Source organism: Lathyrus oleraceus, chromosome 3, assembly GCF_024323335.1.
Source record: "Lathyrus oleraceus cultivar Zhongwan6 chromosome 3, CAAS_Psat_ZW6_1.0, whole genome shotgun sequence".
Classification (NCBI taxonomy): Eukaryota; Viridiplantae; Streptophyta; class Magnoliopsida; order Fabales; family Fabaceae; genus Lathyrus; species Lathyrus oleraceus.
The window spans coordinates 95,946,255-95,960,128 of record NC_066581.1 but is presented as its reverse complement, the minus strand read 5'-3'; positions in this window follow the sequence as shown (position 1 = coordinate 95,960,128).

Below are 13,874 nucleotides of genomic sequence, written 5' to 3'. Positions count from 1 at the left end.
AAACTGGAAAGCGTAAAGGGAAAATATAAAGAACTTTGTTTTCTATGAAATATAACTTTGAAAGAAATTGGTGTTCGTTACACATACATGTTCCAAGTATGACTCTTTTCTCTCACACGGGTACTTTGAGTATTTTCAAGAATTCTGTACAAGTAATTTTTCACCCCTTTTTCTGATAACAACTACCCTATTTATATACAAATAACATAACTGTTACTAACGACCAAATCCTAAATCTGTGACACATGGCCTTCTTCCTTTCGCCAAATGCTTCCACGCGTCTCCTGCCAAACGTCACGACTCTTTTGAATTTGAATTTGTACTTTAAGTCGAAATGACGTCTTCCTTCAGGCTTTTTGTCGAATTGTTGATATACTACAATGTTCTCCATGTCTGTCAAAGGTGTCTTCCCAGCTGCAGATATTTTGTCGAAATGTCGAAGCTTCCATTTTGTCGAAGTGTCGAGCCACACTTATCAACCAAATCGTTTTATCCCATGTCATCATTTGTCGAAAAAGTCATTCTGTACACCAAATCTCATGGCGTCGAAAACGCACGTATACAAATTGCCCCCCAGCAAAGACGTTTCGACTGTTTTTCTGGAGAAACAGTCATTTGTTGTCAACCAGTGTTTTGATGCCATGTCATTTAATCTTCATTAAATGCAAGTCTGATAATCTCAATTTCCAATGCAGGTCCATCATTACATTTTCTCCACAATGTCACGTCTAACCCACGTTCACAGCCTACTACCATCATTTCCTCACATCATGGTCTCTTTTCAACTTCCACCTCTTTATCATTCCCATCAGAAATGGCCACGTGTCCCACTAACACCATTACCATCCTAAAACGTTTCAACATCTTCTTCCTATAAATACCCATAAACCTTTTCTTTAAACCCTTTTCCGTTTCAGATTTCCTTTCCTCATACCCATTTCTCAAACTTTTCACATTTTCTGAGAAATCTTCTTAAGTTTTCCTAGCAATGGCGCCTCAAAAACCCTCAAGCAGCAAGCATTCCAAGAAGAAACAAGACTCAGCTTTTCCTCCTGTGCACGATTTAAAAGGGCCAATGACCATTGGACATCAACAGTATGTTCCGGAACCTCCAAATGAGAAAGAAAAAGACTGCATTTATAAATCTCAGGTACTAATCCCTGTTCTTATTTCTGGAAATTGTCATGCTATGTTAGGTCCCCTTCCAAATCCAGAGATTAAACCAGAGCGCTTAAGAGAATTTTTTCCATCTTACTTTCACACAAAACCCATAGGCGCTGGGAGAAAACCTCAGCCTAAAGAGAAAGTTGTAGGACAAAAAGATTCATCGAGTTCGACGGATATTGGAGAGTTGGACTTAGCCTATTTGAACTATCCCAGGATATTTAGAACTTGCCCCTGGTCGAAAGATCCTTCTGACTACGTATCTTGGTTAGATAAAATCGAAAAAGTTAAAGGGGCTTTTTGGAAAGAGGTAGGCATTTTCGACCTTATCCAGTTGTCGAGAGTAGGACCCAATATCTGCCCAAATATGCTTTTGGCTTCTCTCTACTTTTGGGATAGTACTTACAACACCTTTCACCTTCCTTGTGGGATGGTTACGCCTACCCTTTTCGACGCAGCAGCCATTGTTGGTCTTCACCCCAATGGTATAGATTTCGACCCTACTGTCTTAAATGAAGATACCATTGCTTTCGAGACTAGCCTTGCACCCTACTCCTTATTCATGTCATATTATCACGATAAGAGTACCACTGAAGTTTCAGATGTCGAACATATAGCTTTTCTAACACTGTGGCTATCCAAATATGTGTTTTGTTCTCGCTCTCTCCAAGTTGCTAAGAGATTCATTACCATAGCCAATCAGCTTCATGCCGGCACAAAATTATGCTTGAGCGAAATGATTCTGGCGAACCTTTATGAATCTCTGAGTGAGAGCGTACATTTTTTAAAAAACACCAAAACCCAAGGGAAAATCAACTTATCAGGACCTTTCTGGCTCTTGCAATTATGGCTCAATGCCACCTTTGAAGCCAATCTTCCTGTAGCACCAGAAATAGATGAAGAAGAAGTAAAAAATAGGACTGTCGAATGGCCAAGATTAGTGCTAATAACGCCATCTGATGAAGGAATCAGCCTTCGACAAGCTTTTAAAAGCTATGTTATGATGTTTGCTAAAAGGTATCAATTTACTTCGACCATGGCACCTTTCGCTGATAGAAAGATTGGACCTAAGTGGTTTACCCAACAACTGCCTTTGGAGATGCAAAAGGATGAAAATACGTTTCTGAATGTTTGGGAATCATTCTTAACCCCTAGGCTCCTTTTTTCTTACCGTAACACCACTAAAAATCAAATTGCTTTGATAGTTTATCAAACCCACCTTGTTTCTAGACAGTTTGGCCTAATCCAGATAATACCTCGACCTATATTTCCCAAGAAAGGATCCATCATCTTTTATAACTCCCTTCACACTGAAGACAAAGACAAAGAGCTGTCGAAGAAACTAGCTGATGATTCTCTCGACATTCGACCAGTTATTTTTCGACCATCATTCCTATGCACTCCTGAGTTTGATGAATGGTGGAAGGATTATTATTCCAACAAATTTTTCGACGTAGCTGCTTTTGCTACACATTTGACAAATGCTTTCGCTTTTGTGCAGGATCGGACCAAAAAAGGTATTCAACGACACATTAAGGAAATACAGAAATTTCAAAAATATTTTGAAACTGCGTATAGACCTGATGATCTTAGTCGAACCATATGCGAAGCAGCGGCCGAATTAAAACGTAAATTGACGGAGAAGTTTGAAAAACTGTCATTGCCTTCCAATCTTTCACCAGAGGCGCGCTATGACCTGGCTTTCAGTTGTCATCCACCAAAGTTTCCTCCTTTGCCAACTGCTGACTTTGGGGTGGCGTTTAGTTTTCCACTTCCAGACTGGTTCCTTTGTGGGGATTTTATGAAAATTCTTCGTCAAAAGTATCAAAAACCTGCTGAGCGTGTGGTTCCGACTAAGTATCATCTGGGTGAATATCCAGGACACCTTCATATTGGAATAGAACACGTTCGCGTGGAAGATCCCATTCTTGAAGGTGTTCATAGAAAAACATGATTTTTCCTTCTGTTATTCTAACTGTCTTATCATGTCTCTCTTATATTTGTTTCTGAATTTTCTTTCTTTCCTTAGCCGTGAAGATCCCTGCTAAGAAAGTTGCTGTCAAAGCGACGCCCAGTGCTGCTAAGAAGCCTTCGACAAAGGTACCAAACTTTTCTCTTCTTATTATTCATCTTCCCTTTTTCCAAAACTAACTGGCTTTGGCCTGCATGACTAGGTAAGTCGAAAACCCCCAACAATCCAAAAGAAAAGGAGTGAAGAGGAGAGAGGCGAGGATAAAGTCCCTAATGAAGAGTCTGGTGACGAATCTCCAGAGTTAATCCCTCCCCCTCAGAAGAAGAAGAAACTCACGAAGGTCTCTTCCCAAAGATCCATCGTTAACCCAATTAGGAAGGATTCTGCCAGTACTCCTCCTGCTAAGCCTCAGTCGAAAGACAAAGGGAGTGGGAAATCCGGCTTTGATACTGAAATTCCTGAGGTAATTTTTTATTTCGACAACATATGTTCACCTTTCCTACATCTTTTCTTCTAAATCTTAGAATTTATTTTTAGGAACAAGTTGCTGTCGAAAGCACGCCTGAGAAAATTCTGGAGGAAGCAGCCCCAGAGGAAGATATCCCCACAAGTGACCATGACATGCAAACCGTAGCAGAATTCGACACTACATTGGGTGAAGCTTCTGAAGATGAATCTCCTCCTCATCCGGGATTAAATGTTGCACCTCAGGGTGATGACATTGACATGGAGGTTGTGGTCGAAGATGATCCTGAAGATGGAGCTGCCAGAGATGGGGACAGCCAGTCGAAACAAACAGAGGTTGAGCATATTTCGACGCGAAACACTCCACCTGCTCCTGACCGGGCCCAAGGGAGTGGCAAATCAACTGGTTCGACCAGTTTCTCTCGCGAGGAACTCGAAAATCTCAAAGTGCAAAGACCTTTGGAGTATCTGAAAGCCATGCTTAGCACCCGTTTTAATTTCCAGGATTCTTCGCAGAGTAATTCGACCACTTCTGGGGCAACTTCTGAAGCACCATCACTTGGCAACATCTTGACCAAAATCAAAACGAAAATCCTTGATGTCGATTTGTTTAAAGTCTTGGAAGAGAATTCCCTTGCTCAAATTGATCTTAAGAAAATTTTGAAGCAAGTGAATGTCCTGGAAGCTTCTGCTGAGATTGGAAGTTTTGTGATGGAGCTGATGACTCTCATTGACTTGGCCACTGCAGATCTCCATCGTCAAAGAGATCTCACCAATCAGATCTCCTCCAAGTCTGAAACTCAAACTGCTGAATGGGATGCCGTTTCGACTTCGACTGACAAAGTTTCAAAATTGCAAAAGCTCTCTGAAACTTGTGTCAAAGAAGTTGCTGCTTGTGATGACAATATCCAAAAATGGAAAACACAGATAGCAGCACTTCAAGAAAAGATCTCTCAAGAGGAGAAACGTAAGGCATCCATACAGCAACCCAAGCAGAGCGAGATTGACGAAGAATTGAGGGTGGGTATTCGACATGCAGAGAAAACCCAGCAACTTAGTCAGGAGATTGAGACTCTCTCCACTCACAAGAGTCTTTGTGATCATCGACTCCAGTTTCAGAGGCAGAAATTCGCCACTTTGAAGGATACTTTTGCCAATTTTAATTTGTAGTCGAATTTATTTAGCAACTCTCAGCCCTTTGAGGCTCTCTTTGTAATAACTTTTGAATGCCATTTTTATTTGGCCCATCTTATCACAATTATGTTTGCACTTATTCTGTTACTACTTTTACTTCCTGCAATATAGGCTTATACTTTTTCAAATACTTGCCATTTATTCTTAGGATTCTCTTATCCTTCTCTATTTCTTTTATTTCGTACGCGCCGTTTGAAAATGTTCTCAAAACCTGGAAAGGTCCCTCCCATTTAGGAGACCACTTTCCCATTAATTTATCCTTTCGATCCATAGGAAGGATTACTTTCCACACAAGGTCACCTATTAAGAAAGTCTTGAATCTTACTTTCTTGTTGTAAAATCTTTCGACCCTCTTCTTTTGTCTTCTTATTAGGTCTAGCGCGCGCAGCCTTTCCTCGTCTAAATCAACTAGTTCGTCCATCATCATACTCCAATATGTATCTGATGGGATTTCATGATGCCTTTGCACTCTAACTGACTGCAGATATATTTCGACCGGCAAAACTGCATCATGTCCGTAAGTCAACTTGAATGGAGTCGAATTCGTTGCCTCTTTGGGGGACGTTCGACAAGCCCACAAGGCTTGGTCCAAAGTCTTATGCCAATTCCTAGGTTTTTTCCCCACATGCTTCTTAATCAAGTTTATCACTACCTTGTTGGCTGCTTCAACTTGCCCATTTGCTTGAGCGCAGTAAGGTGTCGAAGTAAGGAGCTTAAAACCTGTTTCTTGTGCAAATTTCTGCATGTTTTTACCGGTGAACACAGATCCTTGATCTGTTGTTATTGTCTCAGGTATCCCAAATCTGTAAATTATGTATTTTTGGATAAAGTCTATGACTGCTTCTTGATCCACATTCGCCAATGGTATAGCTTCAGTCTATTTTGTGAAATAGTCTATCCCAACCAAAATGTACCTTTGTCCTTTTGAGGAAGCTGGTCGAATCTCCCCGATTAAGTCCAACGCCCATCCTCTGAATGGCCAAGGTTTTATAATTGAGTGCAACTCACTTGCAGGGACGTGGGGTATGCCTGCATGTACTTGACATTCCTGACAACCTTTTGCGAATTCGACACAGTCTTTCAGCATTGTTGGCCAATACATTCCTTGTCGAAATAATAGCCACTTCATTTTGTGACCTGCTTGGTGTGCGCCACACGCTCCACTGTGTACATTCGACAAGGCTATGTAGGCTTCGTCTTCACTCAGGCATTTCAACAAAACTCCTTCTGCAGTCTTTTTGAATAATTCATTTCCCAAAAGTACGTAACTCAAAGCTCTGTATTTTATCTTTCTTTCTGCTTTCTGATTTGGGTCTTGTAGATAATCCTTGACGGGCTTTCTCCAGTCTGTTATTCCTGAATCATCTATGTTGAATATCTCAAAGTTTTCTTCGTCACCGTATCCTAATCTTATTGACTCTAGATCTGATGGGGACAACTTGGTGGATACGACTCTTCTTCTGACTTCAATGACTTCTTCTAACTTTTCCTTCGACACTTTGTATCCGGATGCTAGTTGAGCAAGATCGTTCGCTTCTTGATTCTCCAGCCTGGGAATGTGCCTGAAGACGACATTGTCGAACTCCTTGAGAAGTCTATTGGCTATTACAAAGTACATGATTAAATTTTCTTTCACGCACTTATACTCTTTCGTCAACTGCTTTATCACCAGTTCGGAATCACCCATTATTTCGACTCTCGTTGCCCCCAATTTCAACAAGATTTCAAGTCCAGCGATCAAAGCTTCATATTCTGCTTCATTGTTTGAACACAGACTTTCCACTTTGTACTTGAATTTTGTTGGAATTCTGTCGGGAGAAATAATCAACATCCCAACGCCAGTTCCATTTTTATGACTGGAACCGTCGAAGTACAGTTTCCAAGGTTCTAATTCGACGTACTCCACATCTTCGTTTATAGAATGGTCGGCTATGAAATCAGCGACCACTTGTCCTTTCACCGCTTTTAAAGGCAGATATTTCACGGAGTATTCTGTTAAAGCTAAAGCCCACTTTCCAATTCGACTATGTAAAATAGATTTAGATAACATATACTTTATTACGTCGAAATGGGAAGAAATATATACATCGACAGGTTTTATATAATGCTTCAATTTCATACAAGAGAAATATACACATAGGCATAGCTTTTCTATAATGCTATATCTAGTTTCGGCATCATTTAGGACTCTACTGAGATAATAGATGGCTCTTTCGACGCCATTCTCGTCTTCTTGACACAACATACTTCCTAATGTTTTGTCTGACGCCGAAATATACAATCTCATATTTCTTTTTCTGCAAGGAGACATCAGGATTGGGGGACTAGCCAGGTACTCCTTGATTTTGTCGAAAGCCGCTTGTTGTTCTTGCCCCCATGCGAAGTCTTCCTTCTTTAGTCGAAGTAGAGGAGAGAAAGCTTGTGTCTTCCCACTGAGGTTGGAGATGAATCTTCTGAGAAAGTTGATTTTCCCTAGCAGAGACTGCAACCCCTTTTTGGTTGATGGCGCTTTCGCTTCCATTATGGCCTTGGCTTTATTTTCGTTTATTTCGATCCCCTTCTTATGGACCACAAAGCCTAAGAAATCACCCGCCTGCACACCAAAAGCACATTTAAGTGGGTTCATTTTCAAACCAAACTTCCTCATCCTTTCAAAGGATTGTCGAAGATGATCTATATGATTTTTTCCTGAAACAAACTTAATCACAATGTCGTCAATATACACTTGCATGAAAGTTTCGATAAAGTCATGAAAGATGGAATTCATGGCACGTTGGTAAGTCGCTCCAGCGTTCTTTAAACCAAAAGGCATTACTACCCATTCGTACGTTCCTATGGCTCCAGGACAACGGAAAGCCGTTTTAGGAACATCTTCTTCAGCGATAAAAATTTGGTTATAGCCAGAGTATCCGTCTAGCATACTTAAGTACTCATGGCCGGCTGCAGAATCTATGAGCATTTCTGCCACTGGCATAGGATATTCATCCTTTGGGGTAGCCGAGTTTAAGTCTCGAAAATCAATACATACCCTAAGTTTGCCATTTTTCTTAATTACTGGAACAATATTTGCAATCCATTCGACGTACCTGGTTATGCGGATGAACTTGCATCTTAGAAGTCTTTCGACCTCTTCTTTTATTTTCGACAGGATTTCTGGTGCGAAGCGTCTCGGAGTCTGCTTTACTGGCTTCTTTCCTTCCATTATTGGCAACTGCATTTCGACCAGACTTCTGTCAAGACCAGGCATTTCGTCATAATCCCATGCGAAGCAGTCTTTGAACTCTTTCAGCAACTGGACTATTTCGACCTTGAACTGGGGGTCCATTTTTGCGCTTATGTACGTTGGTCTATGCTCTGCCCCCACTCCTAAGTTTATTTCCTCTAATGGATCCTGCGCCACCATCTTCTCGTTAGTTGACACCGGATCTTTTTCGAATCCTAGAGGTTCGTCGTCATAAATAGCGTCAAGCTTTTGGTGTTGCCATCCGCCCATTTGGTTGGTGACATGATCTTCCGCAACGTCTTCTTGGGGACATTGCTTGTTGGAGTTCTCTTGGTTGGCTTTGACAGCCATATTTTTTACTTCAGCCTCAAGGGCCTCTTTTAGTTTGTTTTCGGCTATGTAAGCCGTAATCTTTTCGATCGCTGATTGTTCACTCGTCATCGTCAAATTCACTACCCTATCCCGTCGGCGCTATATGAGTGGTTCCCCATATGTAAGTTTCGCCAATCACTTCTTTATCCCACTGGAAACCATGCGTTGGATGCAGGTACATGGAGCAATAGGCATTGTCTGTCGTCTTCAAGTCGAATTCTGCCGGGCTGCAGGGAGGTATATGAGCCAGGTTTTTGTCGAAGCTTTGGTTGTTGACAGTGTTCACCTCGGTCATGAAGTAGCTTTGGTCAGCCTCGATGTTTTCGACGATTCCATCTGGCCTCCATATGGCTATCCGCTGGTGCATTGAAGAGGGTACAGCTCCCACGCCGTGAATCCACTCCCTACCAAGCAGTAGGTTGTAGTTGGCTTTTGAAGCGATGACTATGAACATTGTAGGCCTTGTTATGGTTCCTACAGTTAAGTTCACTTGGATGACTCCCATAGTTGTTCCTATCTTCCCTTCGTAATTCGACAGCACCATGTTGTGAGGCTTCGCGTCCGAATCGTCTTTTCCAATCTTCTTCAGCATGTAGTGGGGCATCAAATTCACTGCCGCTCCCCCATCCACCAGTATCTTATTCACACCGACATTTTCCACCTTTCCTTTTATAAACAGAGGTTTCAAATGCGCTTTCATGGAGTCGTCTGGTCTTTCTAAGAAAGCGTTCTGCTCTTCGACGCATCCGTTGTTCATCACGTAGTAGCAGACGGGCTTGTGTGCCATTGTTTCTTCTTCCATTTCGTCTCCTTCATCCTCGATCTCCATGACTCTATCATAGTCTCTAGGGAGAACAGAGACCACGTTGCAAATCACGTTGAAGGATGCTTCTGAGTCAGAGTTAAAACTGTCGGTTACTTCATCATCTTCCTGCATCTTCTCCTTCGACGCCACCGATTCGACAACTCTGCTAGGATTGATCTGGAGGGGAGTCTCTTTTCTGCTCTTCATCTGCCGATTGTTGCTAGATTCTGCTTCGTCTGGACCATTCATGTTCTTTTTCGCCATCTCTATTTCTGCCCTCTTCTGCCTCTGGAACCTCCTCCATTGGGATCTGGACATGGGATTCTTGCCTTTGTAATTCTCTGAAGGGTATGGTCTTGGCTTGTGTTTTTCCATTTCCTTCTTGCCCTCCATCGACGCGCCTCTCTGAACCTCAAACCTTCCCCATTTCTTCTGCCCCTGGGCGTCTCTAATGGGTTGAACCCATTTGTCGTCCGTTGCTTTGTCAGATGGTTTATAGGTGTTCTGGCGTCTCTCTTCGTTCCTCCACTGGTGGTGATCACTTCTCCTTGGGTCATATCTCACTGTTCCCCAATTCTCTTTCCTCTTGGTCTTATCCACCGCTTCCAGGTTGGTTGCTGCCTTCCTGTCGAAGACTGCACTGCAGCGTGGGCACAACATCACTTCGGTTTTCATCCTTTGGCACCTCTTGATGAATTCCATTAAGTTTTCCTCCTCTCTAGGATACGCCAGCCTTTGGTACTCTTTCCGACGACGATCTTCGCCCTCTTCGGCCTGGTCCTTCTGAGATATTTCCACCATATTTACCCCAACATTTCGTTCGTCAGCGATGCTTAATTCGTTCATCTTTCTAATGAGCCTCTCTTCTTCGCCTTCGACTCCTTTTGGTGTTTGGTCGAACTCTTTCTCTGGGCAGCAGCACCAAGATATGGTCCTGGGACCATGTTTGCAACAACATTTGTTCCAATTTCTTCTGGGGTCTTCCATTGTCCTACGCAGAATCCCACTGATCACGGGCTTCGAAGGACCGTTAGCGGCTTCCGCTTTGATTTTTGTGACTTCTTTACTGAAAGGCCCCATAGTGTTGACGCAGGTGGCGATATCGCCTTTCTTCTTTTTGTTAGAATCAAGGCCTTCGGCAGCCTTGTTTTCAATCGCGAGGTCTTCAGTAACCCTCTCTTGCGTATTAGGGGAATGCTCAATTTCGTCGACTGTTTCTTCATTGTTTTCTGAAGAAGCATCTCCCCAATCGCTTGGTTGGATTGTGTTGATGTCGATCTGAGAGCTTGCCGGCGCGTTGTACTTCACAAGATAATCATATTTCCCACTTGGCTGTCCCAAGCAGTCCCAATTCTCCTCTTGTCGAAGCTCCACATTCTCGACAGCATTGTCACCGTCCTTCTTGTCGAAACCTTCAGTAGTTTCTATTCTTTTCTGGCTTGCGAGATCATCAGCAATCTCGACCATGTTGACATTTGCGTCGAAACTTCCAGGGGCTTCCACCATTTCCAAATTGCCATCAGGAGCAACTTCGGTCTCCACCATGTTCACGACGGATGGTTCAGCGTAGTGGGCTTCGACTGCTTGCATAGGATTCGAATCGATCTTCATCTGTTGTTTTGGTTTGTCACCAAACTTCAGCCTTCCGTCACAGATAGCATTTTGAACGAGATCCCTGAAAAGGAAACAACGAGACGTCTTATGGCCCAGAAAATTATGGTATTTACAAAAACCTCTCTTTTTCTGTTGTTCCATAGGCGGTTCTTTAGCGCCTGGCGGTTTTATTAATTGACCATCTTTAACCAACAGATCGAAGATTTCGTCACATTTGGTGATGTCGAACGTATAAGTCCTTTTGGGGAACTTGTCGTTGGTTTCGACTGGGTTTCCGTTCGACGGAGTTAGTACTTTGCACGAATAAGGTGGCCCTTGCTTTAGTTCTGCTAGGTCAATCTCTTGTTCGTCGAAGCTACTTGGTTCGTTTTCGTCGAACTCATCATCTTGGCGAACCCCTACGTAGGCTACCCTCTCTTTTTTATTCTTATTTGCCCTGAATTTTTTGTCCCTTAACCTTTCGACCTGTCTCACTCTATCTGCTAATTGTGCCATATCCCTCAGATATTGGGTATCTAGTTTCTTCCTTATAGAATAATCTAGTCCCCCTGCGGCCATTTCGACCAACTCATGTTCTGGCACTGGGGTGAAACATCTAGCCTTTAGCAATCTGAACCTATTTAAATAATCATCTATTGGTTCGGAGTGTTTTCTCTTAACACTGGCTAATTCTTTCAGACTTATTTTTGTTTGTCCCATGTAGAATTGTTCATGGAACAGCCTTTCTAACTGGGTCCACGTGTATACTGAGTTTGCAGGCAAAGATGTAAACCAAGTAAACGCGTTTTTTGTTAAGGAACTAGGGAAATATTTTATTTTCAAATTTTCATTACGGGCTATCTCCCCTGCCTCGATCAGGTAATGTGCCACATGTTCTATGGTGGACTCACTAGTGTCCCCTGAGAACTTTGTGAACTTGGGTACTTTCCATCTTGGTGGAAGTTCTTCTTGCAGAATATATTTCGATAGTGGGGATGCGTAACTAGGCCTTTGTAAACCCATGTTCATCCCATTTTGTGCCATTATCGTTTCGACCATGGCTGCCAAGTTGTTTTCGACAGGCGGATTATTATACCGTATCCGTTGTTGCAGTACAGCATCCGCGTCTTGGCCTCTCTGGATTACTATCCTTCTAGGCTCTTGTGGAATAGGGGTTTCGACACGAGGCTGTTCGACTACATCCTCTTGGTTTCTGACGTTCGTTTGAGGATTTTCCAACGGCATCTGGTTTATCGTGGGCTCTTCCTGGACTGCTACCGCTGGGTTATGAACCATTCGTTCTCTGTGTCGAGTTTGAGGGACCCCAAAGAAATCAGCAAGGCGCGTCATCTGCGCCGCCAATAATTGGTTTGTTTGGGTGGTGTTTTGTATTAGGGGGTTAAACACCGCTCCCATTTGTTGCGTCAACATTTGGACCATATCATGATTACTCTCGTCCATCTGCTGTCTAATTACTTGCGCCGAATTATTTGTTATCGGCGGCACGTAAAGTGGTTGTTGATTCAGTCTACTCATGTTTCCACCATATCCTGACCCTTGTAAGGGTGAAGACACGTTGGCCATTGAATCCGAATATATTAACGGGGAATTGTGTAAATTTGCCATCACCGAAGTTGGCATTCCAAAGGGTTGTTCCCTACCAGGCGGAGGCAAGGTGAAATTTGTTAGAAAAGGCCTAGAAGTGTTCCCCACAGGAGGGGGTGTCCCAACGGGCATTTGTTGTGCCCTGAAGGACGAACCAGGCGCGCTTTGCGATATCGAAATTGCTGGCATCGACCCTGTTGACGAAGGTACAACCTCTGACACAGGGACCGATCCTATATTGCCTTCTGTCGAAGGGGCAGGGTTGGATACTGGGATGGATTCGTTTGGATTATTTGGCTGGTTTGCCATCTTCCTTACTCTTGTTCTTTTAGGTATTTCTAGTCTCATACAATGAAGAAAAAACTTTGATTAGTGATTATCTAAATTTCTAGATTTCTGCACTGTCCCACTGGGCGTGCCAATTTGTTCGCTGTGAATTTTGGCGAACAACCTCTGGTTTACCAAAACTTGTAGAATTGGGTTACTTGCAGGATCAACCACACAAATCCTAGGACATGTGCAGATCTAGATGGTCTTGAGGATGTCTAGAACCACTTTCATATCTTTCATTTTTGTTCTCTAAGTGTTTTACGTCGAAGAAATGTTGATTAAAGCGTTTAAAGAGATGTAAATTTGACGAAATAAGGTAAAATGGCAGAAAATAAACTGACGAAATGTAAAGTGTCGAAAATAAAGCGTAGAAAGGTAACAAACTGGAAAGCGTAAAGGGAAAATATAAAGAACTTTGTTTTCTATGAAATATAACTTTGAAAGAAATTGGTGTTCGTTACACATACATGTTCCAAGTATGACTCTTTTCTCTCACACGGGTACTTTGAGTATTTTCAGGAATTCTGTACAAGTAATTTTTCACCCCTTTTTCTGATAACAACTATCCTATTTATATACATATAACATAACTGTTACTAACGACCAAATCCTAAATCTGTGACACATGGCCTTCTTCCTTTCGCCAGATGCTTCCACGCGTCTCCTGCCAAACGTCACGACTCTTTTGAATTTGAATTTGTACTTTAAGTCGAAATGACGTCTTCCTTCAGGCTTTTTGTCGAATTGTCGATATACTACAATGTTCTCCATGTCTGTCAAAGGTGTCTTCCCAGCTGCAAATATTTTATCGAAATGTCGAAGCTTCCATTTTGTCGAAGTGTCGAGCCACACTTATCAACCAAATCGTTTTATCCCATGTCATCATTTGTCGAAAAAGTCATTCTGTACACCAAATCTCATGGCGTCGAAAACGCACGTATACAGTACTTAAAGGAGCATTTTCTGATTCTGAGGCTCTTAGGCCCATCCTAAATGAGGTTTCCATTCCTTGTCTTTCTTCAACTAAGGTTGAGTCCTTTTCTGCTAGATTTTTGCCTTTAAAAGTGGATGCAGTGGTAGTTAATATTGATGGGTCTAAGAGTCTGTGACCTAATGGTTTTAGTTTCTTTTCTATAATCATCAGGCCCGTC